Here is a 27,979-nt window from a genome sequence, read left to right as displayed (position 1 = left end):
AAGCTGCAAGGGTCAGTCCAAATAAAAGAAACCAAAGCAAAACCAAAGAGTGGTGGCAGAGGTGAGAGGAAGGTTGGAGAGGGTCTCAGAAAAGAAAAGTTGGGGAAGAAAATAAAATAAGGGCTCTGAAGGGCTGGGCTGCTTGCTGGGAGATGACTCTCTGAGGCAGAAGCAGGGTAAAGGGTGACCTAGAAGATGGCAGTGGCTTCCGGGTGCTCAACGGGGTGTCAGTGAACACTCTTCCACTTCTTCTCTTTTCTTGGACCTGCCAGACTGTTTGAAAGAAGCAGTCTCTGAGTCCTTTGAACTGCCTGTTGGTCAGAGGGAGAAGCTGTCTAGGCTCTCAGGTAAGGTCTCTGAATCTGAGCTGATCACCTGGAAGAGGTGTATAGCTGGGGAGGGAAAATAGATCCAGGGCATTCAGAGAATATGTGCTGAACCTGAGAGTCACTAAATGACACAGAGCAATACATATGCCATGTGAACTGGATGTTCATAAAGCCTTGATCAGTGAGTTTTCCAGAAAAGAGTCTTTAAAAAAATTACATATTTATTCATTTCAAATAGATAATCCAAGCACAGGGCACAACATTTCAAAAAGTGCCAGAAGGTATGCGTAGTAAAAATAAATGTCTTTCCCTCTTCTGTGCCCAAGTTCTTCAGTTTCCTTTGCAGAAACAACTACTGTTGTCAGTTTTTATTATTGTTGTTCAGTTGCTAAGTTGTGTCTGATTCTTTGCAATCCTGGCATGGATTGCAGCACGCCAGGCTCCCCTTCACTATCTCCCAGAGTTTGCTCAAACTCATATCCACTGAGTTGGTGATGCCATCCAGCTCATCCTCTGTCACCCCTTCAATCTTTCCCAGCATCAGGGTCCTTTCCAATGAGTTGGTTCTTTACATCAGGTGGCTAAACAAAGTATTGGAGCTTCAGCTTCAGCATCAGTCCTTCCAATGAATGTTCAGGGTTGATTTCATTTAGGATTGACTGATTTGATCTCTGAAAATCACAAGTGTGTTTGTGTGTCTGTGTGTACTTGAAAAAATACAAATGGGCATATTATATATACTGTTTTTAACTGTGTTCTTTTAAGAGTATATTTTAGAGTCTATTTTCTTAACATATACTGTATGGGTTGGGGTAGCTTTGAAAAGCAGAAAAACTTTGTTCCCATACAGCCCTGGAGCTTTACGTCAGATCAAACAGCTCCTTATTTGCAGCTGTTTTGTTTTTTTTTTACAGACAGTGTGGTCCCGGGGCGACCTGAAGCTGTCTTGCTCAGGGAAACATCCTGGCATGGAACAGGCAAGGAGCTAACATCCCTGCCAGATTTCACTGGGATTCACGTCCCCCATTCATATGGAATTCCCTACATCTGGAATTTGTTCTCAGAGTTTATATGAGAGATACCAGCACCAAGCTCCTACCTGGCTACTCAATTTTTTTTTCCCCCCAGGTCTTGTAGGTGGGTGAAGTGTTTTCTGGGTGTTGTGGAGGTCATTTCACAAAGCTGCATTTCTGGCTCATGGAGAGAGGCTGGCAGGGGCTGTGTTTAAGGGATTAATGCCCCATGGTGCTGTCTGTGGCTTCAAGATTACTCAGGTCAGGGTGAGCTGTTTCCCTGAAGCGGTCTGGAATGCAGGAAGTGGAATGGGACATAGCTCTTAATGTTAAAAGACTGGTTAATCAAACCACTTTGGGTGCAGGTGTATCTGAATCACCTTGTAGAATGCTGTGTCCTTTCCCTTTCCTCTTGCTCTCTGCCTGCCAACGTTGTTCATTTTCTTTTCTTTTTCATATTTATTTTATTCATTTATTTGGCTGTATTGGGTCTTAGTTGCATGGCACAAGGAATCTCTGATCTTTGCGGCATGTGGGGTCTTTAGTTGTGGCCTGTGGGATCTAGTTCCCTGACCAGGGATCAATCCCGGGTCCCCTGCATAGGGAACAAAGAGTCTTAGCCACTGGACTACCAGGGAAGTCCTGCTCCTTTTCTTTTGATGAGCTTTCTAATCCTAGTGGTCCATTTCTGCTGCCCCAAAGCAGCTTGGGTCAGATCAGATCAGCTTCCTATTTGATTTAATGTTCCAAAGAAAAAATATCACGGTGGGTATTTCTTTAAATTTTGTCAGATCGAATTGCTTACAAGATTTTTCCAATCAAATAAAGGGAAAACAACCAGATATAGTGATCCCTTGTTCTTAGAGTGGCACCATAGCCTGAGGCTCTTGGAGGTTTATTACCTTATTTGCTCTTTTAAAAAAATAACAGCTTTATTCAGATATAATCCACATACCATATAACTCACCGATTTCAAGTAAACAATTCAGTGGGTTTTTTTTTTAATATATTCAAAGAATTGCACAACTATCGCCTCAATCAATTTTAGAACATTTTCATCAATCACTCCCTCCCATCAAAAAGCCCCATAGCCATTAGCAATTACTTCCCCCTCAGTCCAAGGCATCCACTAATATACTTGTTTTTTTCTATGGATTTGCCTGTTCTGGACATTTCATATAAAGGGGCTCATATAATATATGGTCTTTCAAGACTGGCTTCTTTCATCTAGCAGGATATTTTCAAGATTCAGCCCTGTTGTAGCATTTATCAGTACTGACTGGAAGAAACACAAGCTGGAATCAAGATTGCCGGGAGAAATATCAATAACCTCAGATATGCAGATGACACCACCCTTATGGCAGAAAGTGAAGAGGAACTCAAAAGCCTCTTGATGAAAGTGAAAGTGGAGAGTGAAAAAGTTGGCTTAAAGCTCAACATTCAGAAAACGAAGATCATGGCAGCTGGTCCCATCACTTCATGGGAAATAGATGGGGAAACAGTGGAAACAGTGTCAGACTTTATTTTTCTGGGCTCCAAAATCACTACAGATGGTGACTGCAGCCATGAAATTAAAAGACGCTTACTCCTTGGAAGGAAAGTTATGACCAACCTAGATAGCATATTCAAAAACAGATACATTACTTTGCCAACAAAGGTCTGTCTAGTCAAGGCTATGGTTTTTCCTGTGGTCATGTATGGATGTGAGAGTTGGACTGTGATAAAGGCTGAGCGCTGAAGAATTGATGCTTTTAAACTGTGATGTTGGAGAAGACTCTTGAGAGTCCCTTGGACTGCAAGGAGATCCAACCAGTCCATTCTGAAAGAGATCAGCCCTGGGATTTCTTTGGAAGGAATGATGCTAAAGCTGAAACTCCAGTACTTTGGCCACCTCATGCAAAGAGTTGACTCACTGGAAAAGACTCTGATGCTGGGAGGGATTGGAGGCAGGAGGAGAAGGGGATGACAGAGGATGAGATGGCTGGATGGTATCACTGACTCGATGGACATGAGTCTCAGTGAACTCCAGGAGTTGGTGATGGACAGGCCTGGCGTGCTGCGATTCATGGGGTCGCAAAGAGTCGGACACGACTGAGCGACTGATCTGATTTGATCACTCTTGTTTATGGTCAAGTAATATTCCATTGTGTGGCTCTGTCATATTTTACTTATTCATTAATTAGCTGATGGACATCTGGGTTTTTTCCACTTTATTGGCTATAATGAGTAAGGGTTCTATGAACATTCCTGTAGACATTTTTGTGTGGACCTCACTTGAACTTGGGCATCCCCAGTGGCTCAGCGGTAAAGAATCTGCCTGCAATGGAAGAGATGCAGTTCTATCCCTGGGTTGGGAAGGTCCCCTGGAGGCGGAAATGGCAACCCACTCCAATGTTCTTCCCTGGGAAATCCTATGGACAAAGGAGCGTGGTGAGCTACAGTCCATGGGGTCACAGTCAGACATGACTGAGCACATAGGTACACTTGATCTTTACAGCAACTCTCAGAGGTTTACAGACCTAGTTCTATAGACAACAAAACTCATTCCAAGATTGTAGACAGAGCCCATGCTTTTTCCAGTCTATGTTCACAGAGCTGAAATAACTGCTTCGACAGAACGTGCTGTGGATATGTCCGCAGGAAGGACCTGTGAACAGGAATGGTTATTTTTCAGTTGTGAAATTTCAGCCCTCTCCCCAATGTCCCCCTTCTCTTTGCCTTTTCCCTCCTCTCCTAGTTTTCACTTTTAAGTATCGGGGTTTCCGCCTCTCTGGTGGGTACAGAATCCACTCTCACTCATTTATACTTTGATGTGGAATATAATTTTGTGAGAATGTGATATTTGCACTTTCGAATCACCCCGATGAGGTGAAATCTCCTCTGCTAGTAGCAAGCACTGAGGTGCTATTTGAAGCAGGGACAGGCAGAGGGAGGATTTCTTGGAAAAGCTCCTTCTCCTGTCGGGTCCCAGGTTTCCAGGATGAAGGCCACCCACCGTGGGGGTTGGGCTGCGTGGACCGCCACCTGTCCGCGGCCTCCCCTCTACCCCCAGCTAGGCCGCGCGCACCGTTGCTCTGCAACCACCCGCTCACGCAGGTGGCGGCCCCAGAACCCTGCAGGGAGCGCGCGCACACACCGGGACTCAGGGCCGCCCGCGCAGCCCCGACGTCAGACCCACCCCTCTCCTCAGTGCCTGCCGGGCCCGGCGGGAGGCCGAGCCCCGCCCCCCTCGGAGGGCAGCCTGTGGAACCCACGAATCAGAGAGACCGACACATCGCCCGGCCGGGAGCCGGGCAACCAATCGCCGCACGTGTGTGATCCCGTGCCCGCTGGGGAGGCCGGCTGCGGGAGCTGAGGCGGCGACGGCGGGAGTCGCTGCTGAGGCGGCCGCGGGCGCGGGTCGTGTCAGCGCAGCTCCTCGGGGCCGGGCCAGGCTGGCAGCAGCTGGCGCCTGGCGGTGAGGGCGGGCTCCCGGGGTGGGCGGAATGGCCCCCACCTAGGGCCGTGGCAGTAGTGGCTGAGCCCAGGATGCTGAGGAGGCGGTGCGGCGGCTCCTCGCTCTTTCCAGGTAAGGGTGACGCCGCGCTCGTGGCGGCGCGCCTCCCCGGCCCCGCTGTCTCCCTGCTGCCGCTCACCTGGCTCCGAGTCCCGGCCGTGTCTGTCCTGGCATCCCTCGGCCCCAGTCACCGCCGGCCCGCGTATCTCCCCTGGGGCTAGTCCAGCCCCGCCCCCTCAGCGCGGAGCCCCGTGTCCCGGCCCGGCCGGGCCCGGCTCCGGAGCCCGCACCCCTGTCCTCGGCGCCCGCGTTTCCCGGTCTCGGGCTTCCCCGTGGCCCTACTCGCCCCCGCCGTGGTCGGCCTCCGCTCTCTCCCGCCCCCTCCTCGCCTTCCTGTCCCTCAGGCTGGGCCGGCACAGTTTCCCAGCCTCCGCAGTCCTTCGGGGCGCCTTCCGGGGATGAGCCGCCAGGGCGTCCCCCGGATCGGACTTCTGCCCTCGTCTCTACCGGGACTTACCTTACCCAGGCTCACCCCATCCTTGCCCTCCTGTACTGGGTCCTCTAGGCATTTCACTCGCGCCCTCCCGCCCCCCACCCCACGCCCTGTGTCCCTGGGTTTTGCCCTTTTGCCCCCAGATGCTTTCCTTTCCCAACTCGCCCCTTCTCTCTACATTTTCATTCCCCACCGTCGCTAACACATCTTTTCCTCTACGCTTAAACCTTCAGACATTGCTCCTCTCCTGAGTGCCCGGTCTATACAGTTTTAGCGTAAGTCGTCTTTAAATGAGCTACACCCATAACAGGAAAAGTGTGTTGCTTAGAGTTTGGCACACAGTAGGTCTGGTACGTGGTAGGTGCTCACGCGTGTTACCCTCTTCCTCCTTTGAGGCCTTTGTGCCCTCCAGATAGAGGTAGCAAGACGTCCAGTATCCAGTACCTCAAGAGTAGAATGGGAGGTGGCAGGATGAATTAGGCACCTCCAAGTGTGATGAAGAGATTGCATTGTCAGTTATTTACTTACAGCAGTCATTCCGAAGAATTGAATTTTGCCATCTTTGTGTCATGTATCGTTTTCTAATAATTGGCTTTGTAAAGAGTTCTTAATAAGGTTTGCAACTTAGTCCCACCACCCCATCTCCTTTGCTGAACTTTTATTTTTAGGGAAGGAAGAGCCCGCACCTCCTAGTTGAAATTGCATTGTGTCTAAGAAGGGTTTAGAGTGTTTATCTCCCAGCTGGATAGTCCAGTCCCGCAGTGAATTTTCACCCTTTAAGAACCTAGAGAAATCAGCTTTAGATTTCTTGGAATCAACCGTGGAAGGGATCAGAAATGCTTAGGAGTGGAAGTTCTGACAAGTTCTCTCAGAGTGAAGGAGGAATTAGCCACCCCCGCCCCACTTTCTGGCTATCAGAGGAAATAACTAGAGTCGATTTTTAAAAAGAATAAAATAAGTTTGACTTTTGAAAATTATAAGCCGTGTTACTGGCCTCAAGCCATTCTTGCTCATTTGCTCTGATGATTTCCAAGCCTGGGTGAATCAAACAGTTGGCTTTTTCTGCTCCTGGAGGCTTGAGGAAAGCGTGTGACTGAACTGCTGGTGCTGTTCTAAACTTTTGGATTCCAACTTTGCTCGCGCTGCCTGGAGATCCTTTGACTCACTACCTATGTACCTCTTATGTACCTAGACCTCATTGCTATTTCTAGAGCTTTACCATTTTCCTCTTCTTGACTTGACTTATCTTACTCTTGATTTCTTTACATTTCTTATTTTGCCTCTTACCTCGCAGAATTGGTGGGCATCAGCCCTGAACCCTTAAGGGTCTGTCGTTTATCTGTGTGCTTGTACCTATCTGATTTCTGATCGCCTTTTCTTTTATCAGAGGAAGAAGGTATTACTTTCTGAGGCTAACATCTTTCATGTTCTGTATTCTCTCTTTTTCTCAGCTTGCACACATGCTCAGGTTTTCACCATCTACAACAAACCAAAACGAAACATTGCCTTGATGTTCTTTCCCTCAGATTAATGTGGTATTCCTTAGGATTTTGTTTTCTGTTCTTTCCCCTGTCCTCTAGTTTGTGTTATTACACTTTCGTTCATGGCTTCTAGTAGCACCTGTATATTTTTGGTTTCAGTTCAGTTCAGTCGCTCAGTCATGTCCGACTCTTTGTGACCCCATGAATCACAGTATGCCAGGCCTCCCTGTCCATCACCATCTCCTGGAGTTCACTCAGACTCATGTCCATCAAGTCAGTGATGCCATCCAGCCATCTCATCCTCTGTCGTCCCCTCTCCTCCTGCCCCCAATCCCTCCCAGCATCAGAGTCTTTTCCAATGAGTCAACTCTTCGAATGAGGTGGCCAAAGTACTGGAGTTTCAGCTTTAGCATCATTCCTTCCAAAGAAATCCCAGGGCTGATCTCCTTCAGAATGGACTGGTTGGATCTCCTTGCAGTCCAAGGGACTCTCAAGAGCCTTCTCCAACACCACAGTTCAAGAGCATCAGTTCTTCGGCGCTCAGCCTTCTTCACAGTCCAACTCTCACATCCATACATGAGCACTGGAAAAACATGACCAAAAAAAATATTTTTGGTTTACAACGGTATATATTCAGTCCTCATTTTTCTTGAACTTCAGGTATTTCATATGTTTGTCTATAGGGTAACTATACTTGGATACTTGTACTTCAAACTGGGGTATTTTTTCCTTTCTCTTCTTACTCATAGCTGCCTTAAGGACATCCACAAACTTCCTATTTTAAGTTCTGTACCTTAGAAACTTTAGAATCCTCTTCTTCTCTCCTATCATTATATCTGCCATAGATCCTGTTGTTGCTACCTGAAATCCTTTTCTTTTCTCTCCTCATTGCCAGAAGATTGCTTGTGGCCTGGGTTATGTTTTTCCTGAACAGATTTCAACCCAGGCTCTACTTTAAAACCACCTGGGAGTTTCAAAGGTTGAGGATGAAGGGATCAAGGCCTCCATAGAGATTCTGAGTCTTGGTCTGCTGTGGGGCCAGACCTTTTCATTTAAAAAATCTTTCTCATGCAGCAGTAATAGGCAGCAAAGGCTGAGAACTGGCTTGAGAGCTCTAAGAGGGACTGAGAATGGTGAGGAGCTATATATAGCATTTAACTCATCCTTTAAAAATCAACGTAAATGTCACTTTTGTTGGCATGGTTACTTTCCTGACTTTGTATATTTACCTGTTAAAGTACTTATCACATTAAAAAAAATTTTTTTTTAATTAGAGGGTAATTTCTTTACAATGTTGTGAATTTCTGCTATACAACAATGCAAGTCAGTCATCATTTTATATTTATATGTATGTATATATCCCTTTCCTCTTGAGCCTTCCTCCCACCTCTCATCCTACCCCCCAAATTTTATTTAAATCATTTCTCATGGGCCCATTTTTCTCATAACTAGGATTTTCTTGAGGTCTGTGATTATGCCTAAAGGTAAATTATTGTTTCTTACACTATTCACAGCACTTCTGATACCAAATATGTAAGTTTTTCCCTCACATTAAATAGTTCTCCAATTCTCCAGACAGCAACTGAGTATTCTACACTTTAACTTAATTATTACTATTAATACCTGGATTTAGTGCAGACCCCATAGATTAAGGACTCAGTCCCACAAGACTCCTCTCAACTTCAGACCAATCCCAAGTCTTAGGTTGTGACCTGTACTTGAAGCCAGTTGGCAATAAATTGAGGCTTCTTACAACTCCCTCCTCAGGTGTATAATTTGCTATAAAGGCTCACGGAATTCAGGAAAGCTCATTACTTACTTTTACCCATTGACTAAACAACGAAAACAGTGACAGATTTTATTTTCTTTGGCTTCAAAGTTACTGTGGACTGCCACCATGAACTTAAAAGATGCTTGCTCCTTGGAAGAAAAGCTATGACAAATCTAGTCAGCGTATTAAAAAGCAGAGACATCACTTTGCCAACAAAGGTTTGTCTAGTCAAAGCTATGGTTTTCCCAGTGTGAGAGTTGGACCATAAAGAAGGCTGAGCACCGAAAAATTGATACTTTTGAACTGTGGTGTTGGAGAAGACTCTTGAGAGTCCCTTGGACTGAAAGGAGATCCAACCAGTCAATCCTAAAGGAAATTAACCGTAAATATTCATTGGAAAAACTGGTGCTGAAGCTCCAATACTTTGGTTACCTGATACAAAGAACTGACTCATTGGAAAAGACCCTGATGCTGGGAAAGATAGAAGACAGGAGGAGAAAGGGATGACAGAGGATGAGATGGTTGGATGGCATCACCAACTTGATGGACCATGAGTTTGAGCAAACTCTGGGAGATAGTGAAGGACAGGGAAACCTGACATGCTGCAGTCCATGGGGTCACAAAGAGTTGGACACGGCTGAGCGACTGAACAACAAAATTCTGGAAGCCGTTCCATATGCTATTAAGAGGTTCCAGGGAAACTGAGACTCCATTGTTTCCTGGGTTAAATTTGTGGTTAAACACACTTTTATACTGGCTTTTGATGACTGACTTTTGATTGTATCCTGGACCTTTGTGATATTTTGTTAGGAGACTCTGGATCCTATTTAAATCTTTTATAGGTGAGGGAGATTAAGAATTGCTTCTAGTTATAAAATAAATCTTGGGGATGTAATATATAGCATAGGGAATGTAGTCAAATATTGTAATAACTTTGTATGGTGACAGGTGGTAACTAGACTTATGGTAGTGACCATTTTGTAATGTTTAAAAATATTAAATCACTATGTTGTACACCTAAAATTAATATAGTAATGTAAGTCAGTTACCCTTCAATAAAAAGAAAAGTCTTCTGTTTTAGTAGCAGTTGCCCTAAAAAGTTTCATGCATAGGGCCCAGTCTACTTTCTTTTATTTTTGGTAGCAGCTTTATTGAGCTATCATTCACATTTCATACGTTCGCCCATTTAAGGTATAATTTTTTTTAGTATGTTTGGTATATTTTAGTTGTTGTTTAGTTGCTATAGTTGTGCCAGATTTTTTTGCAGTCCCATGGACTATATCCCGCCAGGTTCCTCTGTCCATGGGATTCCCCAGGCAAGAATACCGGAGTGGTTTGCCATTTCCTTCTCCAGGGGATTTCCTGACCCAGGGATCAAACCTGGATCTCTCCTGCATTGGCAGGCAGATTCTTTAGCACTGAGGCACCAGCAAAGTCATGTGCAACCCTTATTACAGACAACTTTAGAATGTTTTCAAGAAACTCTGCACTCCCTACCTGTCACTTCCAACTCCCACTTGTCATCCTGTGAGTTTAGTTCAGTTGCTCAGTTTTGTCCGACTCTTTGCGACCCCATGGACTGCAGCACTCCAGGTTTCCCTGTCCATCACCAATGCCTGGAACTTGCTCAAACTCATGTCCATCAAGTCGGTGATGCCATCCAACCATCTCATCTTCTGTTGTCCCCTTCTCTTCTTGCTTTCAATCTTTCCCAGCATCAGAGTCTTTTCCAATGAGTCGGTTCTTTGTATCAGGTGGCCAAAGTATTGGAGCTTCAGCATCAGTCCTTCCAATGAATATTCAGGACTGATTCCCTTTAGGATGGACTGGTTGGATCTCCTTGCAGTCCAAGGGACTCTCAAGAGTCTTCTCCAACACCACAGTTCAAAAGCATCAATTCTTTGGTGCTCAGATTTCTTTATGGTCCAACTCTCACATCCACACGTGACTACTGGAGAAACCATAGCTTTGACTAGATAGACCTTTGTCAGCAAAGTTATGTTTCTGCTTTTTAATATGCTGTCTAGGTTGGTTATAGCTTTTCTTCCAAGGAGCAAGCATGTTTTAATTTCATGGCTGCAGTCACCATCAGCAGTGATTTTCAAGCCCAAGAAAATAAGGTCTTTCACTGTTTCCATTGTTTCCCCATGTGTTTCCCATGAAGTGATAGGACCGGATGCCATGATCTTAGTTGTTTGAATGTTGTTTTAAGCCAGCTTTTTCACTCTCCTCTTTCACTTTCATCAAGAGGCTCTTTAGTTCTTCTTCGCTTTCTACCATAAGGGTGGTGTCATCTGCATATCTGAGGTTATTGATATTTCTCCCGGCTGTCTTGATTCCAGCTCCTGCTTCATCCAGCCTGGCATTTTGCATGATGTAATAAGCAGGATGACAACATACAGCCTTGACGTACTCCTTCCCCAATTTGAAACCAGTCCGTTGTTCCATGTCTGGTTCTAGCTGTTGCTACTTGACCTGCATACAGATTTCTCAGGAGGCAAGTCAGGTGGTCTGGTATTCCCATCTCTTTCAGAATTTTCCACAGTTTATTGTGACCCACACAGTCAAAGGCTTTGGCGTAGTCAATAAAGCAGAAATAGATGTTTTTCTGGAAGTCTCTTGCTTTTTCGATGATCCAGCAGATGTTGGCAATTTGATCTCTGGTTCCTCTGCCTTTTCTAAAACCAGCTTGTACATCTGGAAGTTCTCAGTTCACGTACTGTTGAAGCCTGGCTTGGAGAATTTTGAGCATTACTTTGCTAGCGTGTGAGATGAGTGCAATTGTGTGGTAGTTTGAACATTCTTTGGCATTGCCTTTCTTTGGGATTGGAATGAAAACTGACCTTTTCCAGTCCTGTGGCCACTGCTGAGTTTTCCAGATTTGCTGGCATATTGAGTACAGCACTTTCACCGCATCATCTTTTAAGATTTGAAATACTGGAATTCTGTCACCTCCATTAGCTTCGTTGGTAGTGATGCTTCTTGTGGCCCACTTGACTTTGCATTCCAGGATGTCTGGCTCTAGGTGAGTGATCACATCATCATGATTATCTGGGTCATGAAGATCTTTTCTGTATAATTGTTCTGTGTATTCTTGCCATCTCTTCTTAATATCTTCTGCTTCTGTTAGGTCCATACTGTTTCTGTGTTTATTGTGCCCATCTTTGCATGAAATGTTCCCTTGATATCTCTAATTTTCTTGAAGAGATCTCTAGTCTTTCCCATTCTATTGTTTTCCTCTATTTCGTTGCATTGATCACTGGGGAAGGCTTTCTTATATCTCCTTGCTATTCTGTGGAACTCTGCATTCAGATGTGTATATCTTTCTTTTCTCCTTTGACTTTAGCTTCTCTTCTTTTCTTAGCTATTTGTAAAGCCTCCTCAGACAACCGTTTTGCCCTTTTGCATTTCTTTTTCTGGGGATGGTCTTGATCAGCGCCTCCTGTTGTGCAGTGTCACGAACGTCCATCCATAGTTCTTCAGGCACTCCGTCTATCAAATCTAATCCCTGTCCCTTGGCAACTGCTAATGTGTTTTCTCTCTTTACAGATTTGCTTGTTCTGGACATTTCATATGAATGTAATCATACGACATGTAGTCCTTTGTTACTGGTTTCTTTCACTTTGCATGTTTTCATGGTTCTTCAATGTTGTAGAATGTATCAGTATTTTATTTCTTTTTCTTGCTGGATAATATTGTTTTGTGTGTAGACCACATTTATATATTAATCAGTTGATGGGTGTTTGGGTATTTGTACATTTTGACTATTACGACTAATGCTGCTATAAACATCTGTGTACAAATTTTTGGGTGCGCATGTTTCATTTCTCTTGGATATACACCTGTGGGTGGAATTGCTGGGTCATATAACTCTAAAACTGTAGGTCTGATATCTTGAGCAACTGCTAGACTGTTTTCCAAAATGGCTACTCTGTTTTGCATTTCTGTTAGCAATGTATGAAGGTTCCAATTTTTCTACCTCCTTGCCAAAACTTGTTATTGTCTGACCTTCATGTTCTAGCTATCCTAATATGTGTGAAGTAATATCTCATTGTGGTTTTGATTGCATTTCCCTGATGGTTAAAGATGTTGAGCAACTTTTCATGGGCTTTTTGGCTATTTGTATATCTTTGGAGAAATCTGTGTTCTTTGTCCATTTTCAGATTGAGTTATTTGTCTTTCTGTTTCTGAGTTGTAAGGTTTCTTTACATATTCTGGATACTAGACCCTTATCAGATATGATTAACAGATATAAATCTCCCATTCTGTAGGTGTCTTCACTTTCTTGATGGCATAAAGTTTTAAAATTTTGATTAAGTCCAATTTGTCTTTTTTTCTTTTGTTGCTTGTGTTTTGTGTTTCATATTTAAGAAACTGGTGCCTGTTCAAAGTCATGAAAATCTCCTATGTTTTCTTCCAGGAGTTTCATAGTTTCAGCTCTTACATTTAGATCTTTAATTCATCTTTGTGAATTTTGTATGAGGTATGAGATAGGGGTCCAATCTCATTTTTTGCTTATAGATATTCAGTTGTCCTAGCACCATATGTTGTAAAAATACTCTTTTACTCTTTGATTTGTCTTGACACCATTGATTGGAATTTTGATAGAGATTGCATTGAACAGTTTGGGGAATATTGGCATGTTAATTCTTATTAGTCTTCTAACTCATGAGTGTGTAATGACTTTTCACTCATTTATATCATCATTAATTTACTTTAAAAGCGTTTTCTGTTTTTCAGTGTACAAATTTTGCATTTTTTTTGTTAAATATTTTTCTTTTGTTTGTTTCATTTATTTTAAACTAAGGAGCATCTTAGATTAGTCATTATATACATGTATTTTTATCCACTTTCCAATTTTTCTTTTTTTTTTAATTTTTGTTTTGTTTTGGAGTATAGTCAATTAACAGTGTTGTGATAGTTTCAGGTGGACAACAAGGGGATTCAACCATACGTGTACGTGTATCCATTTTCCCCCAAACCCCCTCCCATCCAGGATGCCACATATCTCTGAGCAGAGTTCCATGTGTGTATTTCTTAATGTTTCATTCTTTTGGTGCTATTGTGAGTGGAATTCTTTTGTTAATTTTGTTTTTGGATTGTCAATGATAATATATAGAAATATAATTGAATTCTTCATATTAGTCAAGTATCTTAAAATTATACCAAACTCATGTAACAGTTCTGATAGTTTTTTACTGTTTTATTAGAATTTTATATATACGATATATACTCTCTGAAGAGAGGTAGTTTTACTTCTTCCTTCCAATCTGGATTGCTTTCTTTTTCTTTCCTAATTGCCCTGGCTAAAATTTCCTGTATAATACTATTAGAAATGGTGAGAGTGTACATCTTGTCTTGGTCCTGATCTTAGAGGGAATTGTTAAATGTGAAGTTATCTGTGGGTTTTCTTAGTTGTCGTTTTTCAAGTTGATGATGTCCTCTTCTATTTCTAGCGTATTAATTGTGTTTATTGTGAAAGAGTGTTGTGGTGGTGGTTTAGTCACTAAGTTGGGTCCGACTGCATGACAGGCTCCTCTGTCCATAGGATTCTCCAGGCAAGAATACTGAAGTGAGTTGCCATTTCCTTCTCCAGGGGATCTTCCCGACCCAGGAATCGAACCTGGGTCTCCTGCACTGCAGGCAGACTGAGCTATGAGGGAAGCCTGAAAGAGTGTTGGATTTTGTCAAATGCTTCTTCAGCGCCTATTAAGATTTATCAGGTGGTTTTTGGTCTTTTATTCTATTAATAATGGTGTGTGACATTAATCTATTTTCATATGTTAAGTCAGCTTTACACACATGGGATATACCACATTTGGTCATGGTGTGTGATCCTTTATATGTGTTGCTGGATTGATTTGCTGCTATTTTGTTGGAGATTTTTGCGTTTATATAGTGAATATTTGTTTATAGTTTTCTTGTATTGTTTTCGTCTGGTTTTGGAATCAGGGAAAACTGGCTTCACAGAATGAGTTGGAAAGTATTCCTATCTTTTCTGTATTTTGGAAGAATTTATGGGTTGGTGTTCATTCTTAATGTTTCATAGCATTCACCAGTGAAGCCATCTGGTCCTGGACTTTGGGGGAAGTTTTGTTTGCTAATTCAATTTCTTTACTTGTTATAGCTTTATTCAGATTACTTCTTTGTGAGTTGATTTTAGTACTCTGTGTTTTCTAGGAATTTGTCCATTTCATGTAGGTTTTGTAATTTGTTAGATTATAGTTTTTTATAGCATTCCCTATAGCCCTTTATAATCATTAATGTAAAGTCAGTAGTTATTTACTGATTTTAGTTTTGGGTCTTCTCTCTTTTGTTCTTGTTCAGTCTAGCTAAGTGATTGTCAATTCTTCTGATCTTCTCAAAGAATCAACCTTTTATTTTGTTGATTTTCTGTATTCTTTTATTCTCTTCTGTATTTATTTCACTAATTATTTCCTTCTGGCTTTGGGTTTAGTTTGTTCTTCTTTTACTAATTTCTTGAAGTGGACAGTTAGGTTGTTGATTTGAAATCTTCTTAATTTTTAAAATTTAAAAGTTGAAAATTGAGATATAATTTACATAACATTGTATAAGTTTAAGATGTATAACATGCTAACTTGAGATCTTTTTTTATGCCATAAGTTTATTTACAAAGATAACAAGGCTGCTGAGTTCAAATGTTTGATCCTTTTTTCAGAGATTGCACCGCTTAAAATGATCCTCTTCATATCTGTCTCATGGATAATTTTTTAAGCAATTAATGTCTTACTATAAAGAAAAGTGCAGCAAATCCAGTCCCAGAGCACAAAATCATGCTAGTAACTTACACTTGTTTTCCACTGAAAATGGTATATTCTTCCCTGGACTTTCCTCCTAGTGGCTCCTACAGACCACGAAGATTGTGAACCTCTGGACGCTATGTCCCATCATAGTGCCAAAGGCGCAGAGACTGAAGGCACAAGAAATGGCAGCAGGGTACCATGCACTCCTTTCCTCATGACCTTGTTCCCCTGAGTTGAGTTTTTTTTTTAACTAGAAGTATTTACAGCTATAAATTTTCTCATAGTGTGGCTCTTGCTGCTTTTGTTACATACCATAGGTTTTGTGTTTTTATCTTAAAGTATTTTCTAACTTCCCTTACGATTTCTTCTTTGGCTTATTGGTTATTTAGGGGAGTAGTGTTTATTTTCACATCTTTGTGTGAATTTCCTAAGCTTTTTTTCTGCTATTGTTTTCCAGTTTCATTCCATTATCTTTGGAGAATGTACTTTGTATGATTCCAGTCCTTTAAATTTACCAAGACTTCTTTTATGGCCTGTTTTAGAGAATGTTAACATGTGCACTTGAAAACAAAATATATTCTGCCATTGTTGTTTGGACTGTTTTATAGATGTTTGCTGTATCTAGTTGACTTGAGTGTTGTTCAGGTCTTCTGGTTCCTTGTGAATCCTTTGTCTGGTTATGTTATCCATATTGAAAGTAGAGTATTGAAGTCTCTAACTATTATTATTGAATTATCTATTTCTTCTTTCAATTCTATCAGTTTGTAGTTGTTGCTTCTTATATTTGGGGTTTTTGTTAGGTGCATATGTGTTTACATATGTACCTAATATGTTGACATACTTTCTACAAGTATGTCTTATAGAAAGCATATATATGGATTTTTTTTAATTGTTTTTTATTTCTGTTTTGATCCATTCTGCCAATCCTCACCTCTTGAGTGTTTAATCCATTTACATTTAATGTGATTACTGGTATATTAGGATTTATTGGGTTGACCAAAAAGTTCATTCAGGTTTCCTGGTAACATCTTATGGAAAAATCCAGTGAACTTTTTGGTCAACTGAATGTGCTGTACTTGGTTGCTGAGTCATGCCCGACTCTCTGTGACCCCGTGGATGATAGCCCGCCAGTCTTCTCTGTCCATGGGGATACTCCAGGCAAGAATACTGGAGTGGGTTGCAATGTCCTCTTCCAGGACATCTTCCCAACCCAGGGATCGCAGCCAGGTCACCCACAATGCAGGTGGATTCTTTACTGTCTGAGCCACCAGGGAAGCCCTGGCCAATCGAATATGTCTCCCATTTTGCTATTTGTTTTCTATATGTCTTAACGTCTTTTTAGTTTCTCTATTCCTCCTATTCCTATACAAGAAATAAAGGGAGCCCTTAATGCTGAAATGAAAAGACACTAGACAGTAACCCAAATCCACACGAAGAAATAAGCACTAATAAAGGTAACTGCACAGATAAATACAAGAGACGGTGAACATATTTTTGCTTGTAACTTGTTTCTATATGAAAGAAGACAGCTGCATAAAGCAATAACTATAAAACTGTTGACAGGATTAAATTTTTTTGTATTAAAATTTTCCAGTATATGTTTTCATTAGCTTATTTCTTTTATTATAATATTTTTTATTTTTCTGGAGATTACAGTTAATATCTTAGAGCAATCTACTTTGGATTAATATCAATTTAATTTCAATAGTACACAAAAACTTTGTTTTAATAGAGTTCTGCTCATTTCCTCTTTCTTTGTATTCTTATTGCAAGGTGCATACTTTGTATTACGATCCTGTCAACGGTTTTATAGTTATTGCTTTATGCAGTTGTCTCCTTTTGTATAAAAAATAAGTTACAAGCAAAAATATGTTCACTGTCTTTTGTATTTATCTGTGCAGTTACCTTTATTAGTGCTTATTTCTTCATGTGGATTTGGGTTACTGTCCAGTCTTTTCATTTCAGCATTAAGGGCTCCCTTTATTTCTTGTATAGGAAGAAATCTACTTTTTTCCTTAAAAAATATTTTTAAGGAAAGGAAGCAGCCCTTCTAGCATTGAATTCTTTCAGTTTTGTTTACTGGGAATGTCTTAGTTTCTCCTTCATTTTTGAAGGATAGTTTTACTGGATATAGAATTTTTGATTGATATTCTTTGTCATTTAGCACTGTGAATATGTCATCTCACTGTCTCTGGCCTCTGGTTTTGACTGAGAAGTCAGCTCATTATCTTACTGAGGATTTTCAATGCAGCAAGTCACTTTTTTCTTGGTATCTTCAATATCATGTTTTTGGCTTCTGACAGTTTGATTATAATGTGTATAACTATACATCTCTTCGATTTATCCTACTTGATGTTTAGAGATTAATATTTTTGACTGAATTTAGGGTGTTTTCAGCTATTTCTATAAGTCTGATTTTTTCTTTTTGTCTTCTGAGACTTTGGCATATTTTGGTAAACTTGATGATATCCCACAGATCTGAGGCTGAATTCATTTTTGTTCATTCTTCTTTCTGTTATTCAGACTGAAGATTGATCTCTCTTTAAGTTTGCAGATTCTTCAGCTAGCTTAAATCTACTGTGGAGCCCCTTTAGTGAAGTTTTCATTTTAATTATTGTACTTTTCAACTCCAGAATGTCTGCTTCTTTTTTTTAAAGAATAATTTTTATCTCTATTGATACTCTCTATTTGGTGAGAAATCATTTTCATAATTCATTTTAATTCTTTAGACATGCTGTCCTTTAGTTCTTTGAATGTATTTACAATAGCTGATTTAAACTCCTTATCTACTAAATCTAATACCTGGGCTTCCTCGGGGATAGTTTTTATTGGCTGCCATTTTCCCCCTGTGTTTGGGTCATACTCTCTTGTTTTGGTGTGTCCTTCATGCTTTTTGCTGAAAAATGGACATTTTAAATATTGTAATGCAGCTACTCTGGAAATCACCCTCTCTCCCAGGGGTTTGTTGTTTTTGCTGTTTGCTTTTTACTTTTTTGGACTAATTCTGTTAACTCTGTAGCCTTTGTCCTGTGTAACCACTGAAGTCTCTGCTTGGTTTTCTTAGTGGTTAGCAAATGATTGGGCAGATTTCCTTAATGTATTCAACCCATAAGTCCCCAGCCTAGTGGAGGGACCCTGTGTGTGTGTGTGTCTCTCCGTGTGTTATGGCTCCCTTCATGCACCAGCAGTTTACATTGTGCCTTAACCTTTACTTTCTGCTTGTGTAGAACATCAAGATCAGACAGAGGTAAGAGTAGGGCCTTCCTAGGCCTTTCCTGGGTATGTACGTGCCTTCCAGATTCCTAAAAATATGTTGAAGCTTTTCTGAACCTTCTATGTACATCTCTTTCCTCAGTTTTTCCTTTTAAGTTTTTGAATCAATGTATTTGCCCCAGTTGTTGTTGCCACTGCAGACAGCTGTGGCATTAAAAAAATTGTCTCTGATTATTTTAACAAATGCCCTGGGATAGGATTGTTCACATTGAGGGTGCTTGGATTCAGGTCCAGTAAGGATAAGCCCTGAGAATGGAGTTTTTCCAGTGAGCTGCTGGACAAGTTAAGTAGTACAGTTCTTTTTTAAAATAATGTTATTGATTTATTTTTGGCTGTACTGGATCTTTGTTGCTGTGCAGGCTTTTCTCTAGTTGTGGCAGGTGGGTGCTACTTTCTAGTTGTGGTGCTCTGGCGTCTCAATGCAGGGTTTTCTCTTGGGTCAAAACAGGCTTTAGAGCACGTGGGCTTCAGTAGTTGCGGCTCCCGGCCTCCAGAGGGCAGGTTCAGCTGTTGTGGCACCGGCTTAGTTGCCCCACAGCATGTGGGATCTTCCTAGACTAGTGATCGAACCTCTGTCTCCTGCATTGGTAGGCGGATTCCTTACCACTGAGCCACCAGGGAGGCCCTAAGTAGTACAGTACAGTCCCATGGACTATAGCCCGTTCTATACTATACTGTACTATAGTACAGTTCTTTAGAGATGTGGTTTTGAAGGGGCCTGCTAACCTCTTCTGCTCCTTAAGTGGCTTCTGGGCTGCTGTTATTCACAGCTGCCACGTTTACTGGTTGTTGGTTTCCCAGGCTTCCATGGAGCTGGGAAGAGGGAAATAGGGCAAGTTGAAATGCCATAAAGCTTGCTTTGCTTACTGAAAGTCAGCTGCTTTTCATGAATAAATGTTTCTTAAATTGTTGCAAGCTTTTGGTTAGTTTTAAGATCTCTGAAAAAATTGGTTTTGATCATTTGTGCCAGCGTTCTCATCAATGTTATTGACGATCACGCTTTTAGAGGTCTTTCCTCTGCCATGCTGGATGTGTTACCTTTAGGCTTTTCTTATATTTATGTCATAGAAGTGTTTCATATGTTAGTTTTAGCACATTTTTTAGGTTACTGATAACTTCAAGACATTTTTGTTTTTCCTGTTTGCTTGTATTTTTCTGCACTCTGATTAAGCTGACTACTTGTATTATTTTCTGAATACATGCTATCCCTTTCTAGTTTGAGGCTTCTTATTATCTTATTTTCTCTGCTCAAAACACTCTTTCTTCCATCACTCCCACAGTGGGAGTTCTGTTTATCTTCTAAGATTCATTTATGAGCCTATGGATGTGATCCTTTCTTGGAAAACTTGTATTTTTTCACATCTTTTGTATGACCTTTTAATTCCATCATATATATATAGAGAGAGAGAGAATATGCATCCTAATTTCTTGTCTTTTCCACCCTCCTGCTAAATGCTAGTTCTTTGAAGGCAAATGATGAATCATACTCATTTATATGCTCAGTAAATATTTATTTAATTGAAGTGTAAGAGTAAGGTTTTATAGCAAGAATGTTCCACATTTTGAGTATTGTTACTGGGAATTGCATTTTATTCATTTATTATTGAACTCCAGGAAGAGGTCTACTCTGGAAAAATATACCAACCACACCCTATACTATATAATCTTTAGCAAGGTACAGGAATATAAGAGTATAAAGGCAAAATTCAATTTTTCTCATAGAAATTATTTTAATAGTGATTTCTAATCAAAGATTTGATACCCAAATTTTTATGAAGAAGGTCGCAGAATTCCAGCTGTAAGTAACTTTGTGTCAGACACATAATTTCTCTTGACAGAAGTGGGGATTTATTTACATTTGAGAGTGATTGTACTGAAGCAAAACTAAACTGCAGAAAAACACAGGAATTGTAGAGCTGCTTGATGCCTTTCACGTACGTCTGTTATTTCTTGGGACCAGATCTAGCTCTCCATTCTTGATCCCATCTTGATGAAGTCATCAGGGACTTGCAGAAAGTGTGCAAAAATGCATGGTATTCGTTTATACAAATAAAGCAGAATGCATACATGGATTTAGAGTTTTTTTCTATCATTCTAATTAGATCTGAGATGACTGAAATAGGATAAATCAAAAGCTAGGTGCATTTTTTAAATCATAGGCTGATGAAAGCCTTATAACACTGCCAGAGTTTTAAATTCACTTCATTTGCATATTCATGTTGTCTGTGTTGCTTTTTGTTTATGCCAAGCCTAGGGAAGCACTATGGAATTGTCATCATAGTTTTAGAGCCAGACCTGGATCCAGCTTGGTTTGCCAGGTATTGATATCTTAAATGAGTTGCTTATTCTTTCTGAGCTTCAGTTTCCTTGTATGTAAAATGATTCTGGGACAGAAGTGTTAATTTATCTTCTGGTTTGTTGCAGTGAGACTAAGAGAGTACAAAAAAAAGTAAGATTCTGATTTATTCATCAATGAGAGTATGAAATGATAGATGAAATAGACTGATCAATAAAGAAAGTGGATTAGAAGAGCAAGGGCCAGAGGGGGAAAAACAAGAATTGAACTTTGTACTTTAGTCTTTCTGAATATAGTCAAACTGTATTTTCACATTGGAATCAGGAAGAAAGATTGATCAGTATTCTAATTATAGTGTAATTATAGTGAAATGTTAGCTGTCTGGGATTTTAGTGAGAAAAAAAGTTTAGTGGGTTCACGCAACATTTATTGATGTGCAATATGCAGGTAGGATAAAAATGTAGTCAGTATCTTTATAGCTAATTACACTCATAGAATCTAGTTATATTAACTTGTTGGCAATCAAGAATCCATTAACTCATTCAAAAGTTCCTACTTTCAAGAAGTACACAATCTACTGAAAAAAGACGAATTACATAAGAAGAAATAAGATATGGGTAAGTACAAGGGCACTAGGAAGGACACCTGTGTCGAATGACGCAGAGAGCTGTGAGGAAAGCTTCCTAGAAGGGATAGTCTTGAAACTGAATATTGAAGGACGAGTAGGAGTCGTAAGTGGTGCTTCAGGTTGTTAAGATGAAGGCAGCATTGGGTGAGAGAGAGTGTGTGTGTGTGTGTGCATTTGGGGTGTTGATGATGTGGAGTAGTAAAAGCAGAGGCTGAGGGCCAGGTGAGGACTAGATCATGAAGGGCCTTATGTTATGGTGAGGACTTTTTTCTGAAAGAAGTAGAAAGCCATTGAAGAGTTTTAAGCAGGGGAGTGTCATAAGTTTATTTACATTTTAGAGAGATCTCTCCTGAAACAGGATAGTGAATGAACTGACTAAAGGAAGTCAGAGAGTAGTAGTCAGGAGGCTATGGAGTTATCTTTGAGAATAAGATGAGGGTGAGACTTAAAGCCATACCAACAAGGGAAGAAAAGGGAGAAGAAAAGATTCAAGAGCTATAAAGGAGGCAGAATTGATAGGACTTTATCTGCTGTGTATGAAGAGATTAAGGAAGGAGCTACAGAAAGGCTCCCAGATTTTTAGCTTGTGCATTTGGGAGGAAGTGGTTCATTTACCAGTAGAGAAAACTAAAGAGGAGGATTGATTTACTAGAGAAAATATGTTCCATTTTGTGTTCTTTGAATTTGATAGGCCCAGTGGAAAATCCAGATAGAGTTTATCCCTTGGTTTTTGAATGATCAGTTCTTGGGATTTAGCATAAAAGTTTTGGCTGCATATAGATTTGTGAGGCATCAGAAAATAAATAGGGGGCTGCCATAGATGAAGCTGGGTGAGTGTAGGAGTGTGGTTGAGGGAACCCAGTTGTTCTTTGTTGTTCAGTCGCTAAGTTGTGTTCTGACTCTTTGTGACCCTATGGACTGGAGCATGCCAGGCTCCTCTGTCTTCCACTATCTCCTGGAGTTTGCTCAAATTCATGTTCACTGAGTTGGTGATGCATCTCATCCTCTGCTGCTGTCTTCTCCTTCAATCTTTCCAAGCATCAGGGTGTCTTCGCATCAGGTGGCCAAAGTATTAGAGCTTCAGCAGTAGTCCTTCCAATGAATATCCAGGGTTGATTTCCTTTAGGATTGACTGGTTTGCTCTCCTTGCAATTCAGGGCACTCTCAAGAGTCTTCTCCAGCACTTCTCCAGTTTGAAAGCATCAGCTCTTTGGTGCTTGGCCTTCTTTGTGGTCCAACTCTCACGTCTGTATATGACTACTGGAAAAACCAATGGTGGTGGTGGTTTAGTCACTAAGTCATGTCCAACTTTTGCTACCCCATGGACTGTAGCCTGCCAGGCTCCTCTGTCCATGGGGTTCTCCAGGCAGAAATACTGGAGTGGGTTGCCGTTTCCTTCTCCAGAGGATCTTCCCTACCCAGGAGTCAAACCTGGGTCTCCTTCATTGCAGGCAGATTCTTTACTGACTGAGCTACAAGGGAAGCCCCAGAAAAACCAATGCCATAAGTTAAATGATGTTTTGTGACTGGTTTAAAAATTTATGTACGTAGTTGGGGCTGTTTTTTGAGGCTTTCTATTTTGTTCCATTGATTAATATTAGTATCATAACAGTTAAAATATTTTTGCTACCACCTTAATATCTGTATGGTTCTTTCCAAAGTGTTGGAAAAGTTGTTTTCCCCATCTTCTATGAATTTTGTAGATTCAACTGAAAAAACTCAGTTGGAATAATGACTGGGATTGCAAAATTGTTTCATGACCTCCAGATTACTTTGGTTTTGTTTATTTGTAGTTCCTGGTTTCATTTTTGACATTATTTGTTGAACATTTGCTTTCTTTCAGATGACTCTGTAGGCATTTTAAAGAGATTTAAGAAAGAAGATTTCACTAGTGCTTATTCATCTATAAATTCCTTTATATTTTATTTGATAATAGTGCACCTGCTGCGTGAGTGATGAATGGGTTTTAATTTGTGCTCTAAGGGAGCTTATAGTTTAGTGGGGGTAAACTAACCACAATACAGTGCATGAGTGTGCAAACTAATGTGTTTTTACCAAGGCTTGAGGTTACAGAAGAAGAAGCAATTGATTTTGAGGGGAAGGGGGATGAGTAAAGAGCACTCAGGAGGCATGGACGACAGAGAATGGGGCTTGACACAGGAGGCAGCAGCATGGGAAGGGGCCAGGTGTGTGTGGAGGGCCTGGTGTGGATGCGGGGTGGTCCTGAAAGGGGCAGGCTTCTGGGGGGAGTGCCAAGACATGAAGCTAGAGGAAGAGCCGAAGCCAGTGTATGAGGGGTGCCACAGGCCTGTGTTCTTTAGAGGTCCTTTCACAGGTTGTTCACCTGATGGTCACAGCAGCCTGGGAAACAAGAGAACTTGCAGGTGTTCCTTTATCTTTGCGTTGTCTCTTCGGTCTTACTTCTTATACTTTCTACTCTAATTATATCTGGAAAAGAGTTTATCATTATCCCTGTTTTATGAATGAGGAACTTGATGCTCAATGATTTATCTAGTTCCATGTGACTAAGATAAAATGACTTTCAGATTAGAGCCCAAGTTTTCTGACTAATACACTAGGCTGCCTTTATATTATTTCAGTGGCATCTTCTTTTCTATTTTTCCTATTGTAGTTACTTGAATAGTTTCCTATTCTAAACTTGAGAGGTTGGTGGGAAAATTGCCCAGTTGAATAACTGAATAAGAGTGTATAGTTTGAGCAAAGTTGTTCTTTCTTTTCTTTGGGTTCTCTCTCATGGGTGACTTAAAAAGACGATAAACGTAAGTGAAGAATCCAGGATAGGAAGGCTAGCCTGCCGTGGGCTCTGACTTATAAGTCTGAGAAGGTTAGAACTTGGTAACTTGAACTTTTTGTTTTATTTCATTTAACCCTTTTATTATAAAAATTTTCAAACATATGCAGAAATAAATTATGTTGAGCCCTCAAGTACCCATCGCTCAGCTTCAACAGTGATTAACTCGTAGTCATATAATTTCTCTCCTTCCCACACATCTGCCTTCAGATATTTTTGAAGTAATTCCCAGACATCATTTCACTGGATTTGAACTTTAGAAATGCCACGCTTGAGTTTAACATGTGCTGTTGTCTCTATTTGTGTCCTAGACATTCAGTTCAGTTGCTCAGTCATGTCTGACTCTTTGCGACCCCATGAACTGCAGCTCGCCAGGCCTCCCAGTCCATCACCAACTCCCGGAGTCCACCCAAACCCATGTCCATTGAGTCAGTGATGCCATCCAACTATCTCATCCTCTGTCATCTCCTTCTCCTCCTGCCCTCAATCTTTCCCAGCATCAGGGTCTTTTCAAATGAGTCAGCTCTTCACATCAGGTAGCCAAAGGATTGGAGTTGCAGCTTCAACATCAGTCCTTCCAATGAACACCCAGGACTGATCTCCCCCAGAATGGACTGGTTGGACCTCTTTGCAGTCCAGGGGACTCTCAAGAGTCTTCTCCAACACCACAGTTCAAAAGCATCAATTCTTCACTGCTCAGCTTTCTTTGTAATCCAACTCTCACATCCATACATGACCACTGGAAAAACTTAGCCTTGACTAGACGGACCTTTGTTGACAAAGTAATGTCTCTGCTTTTTAATATGCTATCTAGGTTGGTCATAACTTTCCTTCCAAGGAGTAAGCGTCTTTCAATTTCATGGCTGCAATCACCATCTGCAGTGATTTTGGACCCCCAAAAAATAAAGTCAGCCACTGTTTCCCCATCTATATGCCATGAAGCGATGGGACTGGATGCCATGATCTTAGTTTTCTGAATGTTGAGCTTTAAGGGAACTTTTTCACTCTCCTCTTTCACTTTCATCCAGAGGCTCTTTAGTTCTTGTTCACTTTGTGCCATAAGGGTGGTGTCATCTGCATATCTGAGGTTATTGATATTTCTCCAAGTGATCTTGATTCCAGCTTGTGTTTCTCCAGCCCAGCGTTTCTCATGATGTACTCTGCATATAAGTTAAATAAGCAGGGTGACAATATACAGCCTTGACGTACTCCTTTTCTATTTGGAACCAGTCTGTTGTTCCATGTCCAGTTCTAACTGTTGCTTCGAGATCTGCATACAGGTTTCTCAAGAGGCCGGTGAGGTGGTCTGGTATTCCCATCTCCTTCAGAATTTTCCACAGTTTATTGTGATCCACACAGTTAAAGGCTTTGGCATAGTCAATAAAGTAGAAGTAGATGTTTTTCTGGAACTCTCTTGCTTTTTCGATGATCCAGCTGTTGTTGGCAATTTGATCTCTGGTTCCTCTGCCTTTTCTAAAACCAGCTTGAACATATGGAAGTTCACAATTCACGTATTGCTGAAGCCTGGCTTGGAGAATTTTGAGCATTACTTTACTAGCATGTGAGATGAGTGCAATTGTGCGGTAGCTTGAGCATTCTTTGGCATTGCGTTTCTTTGGGATTGGAATGAAAACTGACCTTTTCCAGTGCTGTGGCCACTGCTGAGTTTTCCAAATTCGCTGACATATTGAATGTAGCACTTTCACAGCATCATCTTTCAGGATTTGAACTAGCTCAACTGGAATTCCATCACCTCCACTAGCTTTGTTCTTAGTGATGCTTCCCTAAGGCCCCTTTGACTTCACATTCCAGAATGTCTGGCTCTAGGTGAGTGTGAGTGATCACAGCATTATCTGGGTGATTATCACATTATCACAGTGATTAATTGCGTTGTGAAAATCTTTTTTGTACAGTTCTTCTTTGTATTCTTGCCACCTCTTCTTAATATCTTCTGCTTCTGTTAGGTCTGTACCATTTCTGTCCTTTATTGAGCCCATCTTTACATGAAATGTTTCCTTGGTTTCTCTAATTTTCTTGAAGAGATCTCTAGTCTTTCCCATTCTATTGTTTTCCTCTATTTCTTTGCACTGATCACTGAGGAAGGCTTTCTTATCTCTCCTTGCTATTCTTTGGAACTCTGCATTCAAATGGGTATATCTTTCCTTTTCTCCTTTGCTTTTCACTTCTCTTCTTTTCACAGCTATTTGTAAGGCCTCTTCAGACAACAATTTTGCTTTTTTGCATTTTTTTTTTCTAAGGGATGGTCTTGATTCCTGTCTCCTAAACAGTGTCACAAACCTCAGTCGATAGTTCATCAGGCACTCTGTCTATCAGATCTAGTCCCTTAAATCTATTTCTCACTCCCACTGTATAGTCATAAGGGATTTGATTTAGGTCGTAACTGAATGGTCTAGTGGTTTTCCCCACTTTCTTCAATTTCAGTCTGAATTTGGCAATAAGGAGTTCATGATCTGAGCCACAGTCAGCTCCCGGTCTTGTTTTTGCTGACCGTATAGAGCTTCTCCATCTTTGGCTGCAAAGAATATATAATCAGTCTAATTTTGGTGTTGACCATCTGGTGATGTCCATGTGTAGAGTCTTCTCTCGTGTTGTTTAAAGAGAGTGTTTGCTATGACCAGTGTGTTCTCTTGGCAAAATTCTATTAGCCTTTGCCCTGCTTCATTCCGTACTCCAAGGCCAAATTTGCCTGTACTCCAGGTGTTTCTTGACTTCCTACTTTAACATTCCAGTCCCCTATAATGAAAAGGACATCTTTTTTGGGTGTTAGTTCTAAAAGGTCTTGTAGGTCTTCATAGAACCGTTCAACTTCAGCTTCTTCAGCGTTACTGGTTGGGGCATAGACTTGGATTACTTTGATTTTGAATGGTTTGCCTTGGAAACGAACAGAGATCATTTTGTCGTTTTTGAGATTGCATCCTAGTACTGCATTTTGGACTCTTTTGTTGACTATGAGGCATTAGGTCCAGCTTTTTCCCTTCTGGCCATGGGATTTATTGAAACGAAAATCCCAGTACACTCCCAGAGTCCCAGTAGATTCCCAGAGATCAGCAGTTGTGTATACTGTATTCTTCTTACCATTTGTTTTAGTGCCAGTCAGTCCCCAGGGGGTGGCTAGAAAAAGATATTCCTGTGTTGGTACTCTGATCATGAGCAGACATAAAGATTGGTTTTACAGCAGTGGGTTTATTTGAAGTTTCTGCTAAATGACAAAACTCATTCAAATTAACCTCTGGACACTTACTAATCATCAAGTTCAAAGACATGAATTTTTCTTTTTGCTAAAAAGCTGGAAGCAAATAGAGAAACCATCTCTGGACAGGACTTTGGACAGGAGGCAAGGTAGCATTGGCTATTTCTGTTTGCCCCATTGGTTGGCATGAATAAGCACAGAAAGCAAGAAGCTAATGATTAACAAAGGAAAGAAAGCTTTTAGGGGATTGTTGCATTCCTATAATTTATCTTTTGCTGGAAAATCTACCCAGAATATCTTTGTATGTAGCACATGGCTACCTTCCGGATTTTAAAGGAAGGATGTAAAGAATGTGCTCATGAGCACATGTGGGCCTGTGTGTATGTGCCGAGTGTTGGGCATGGTCTGCTGA

The 27,979-nt window shown here is 40.9% G+C and overlaps 1 protein-coding gene, 1 long non-coding RNA gene and 1 pseudogene across 3 annotated transcripts in view; 1 reads left to right on the top strand and 2 right to left on the bottom strand.

The window, feature by feature from the left end:
• Positions 1-3,535: 3,535 nt before the first annotated feature.
• On the bottom strand, positions 3,536-3,990 carry LOC147345048 (uncharacterized). The gene is made up of 2 exons (XR_015154512.1): positions 3,862-3,990; positions 3,536-3,753 (listed from the first exon to the last, which is right to left on the bottom strand). It is a non-coding gene; the product is annotated as an uncharacterized LOC147345048 (long non-coding RNA).
• Positions 3,991-4,682: 692 nt separating this feature from the next.
• The window catches only part of TPST1 (tyrosylprotein sulfotransferase 1), a 106,304-nt gene continuing 83,007 nt past the window's right edge, over positions 4,683-27,979 (top strand). For both annotated transcript variants that reach the window (XM_086374718.1, XM_086374719.1), the window contains exon 1: positions 4,683-4,910. The gene's annotated coding sequence lies outside the window, so the exon portion shown is untranslated. The remainder of the gene's footprint in view (positions 4,911-27,979) is intronic.
• Positions 15,290-15,495, bottom strand: LOC147345047 (cytochrome c oxidase subunit 7C, mitochondrial pseudogene; annotated as a pseudogene).

Source organism: Bos grunniens, chromosome 25 (genome assembly GCF_055505025.1).
Source record: "Bos grunniens cultivar Pamir isolate PY7600 chromosome 25, Bosgru_T2T1.0, whole genome shotgun sequence".
NCBI classification, from domain to species: Eukaryota; Metazoa; Chordata; class Mammalia; order Artiodactyla; family Bovidae; genus Bos; species Bos grunniens.
Note: the sequence above shows the minus strand (reverse complement) of the source record. Positions and strands in the feature narration are given on the sequence as shown.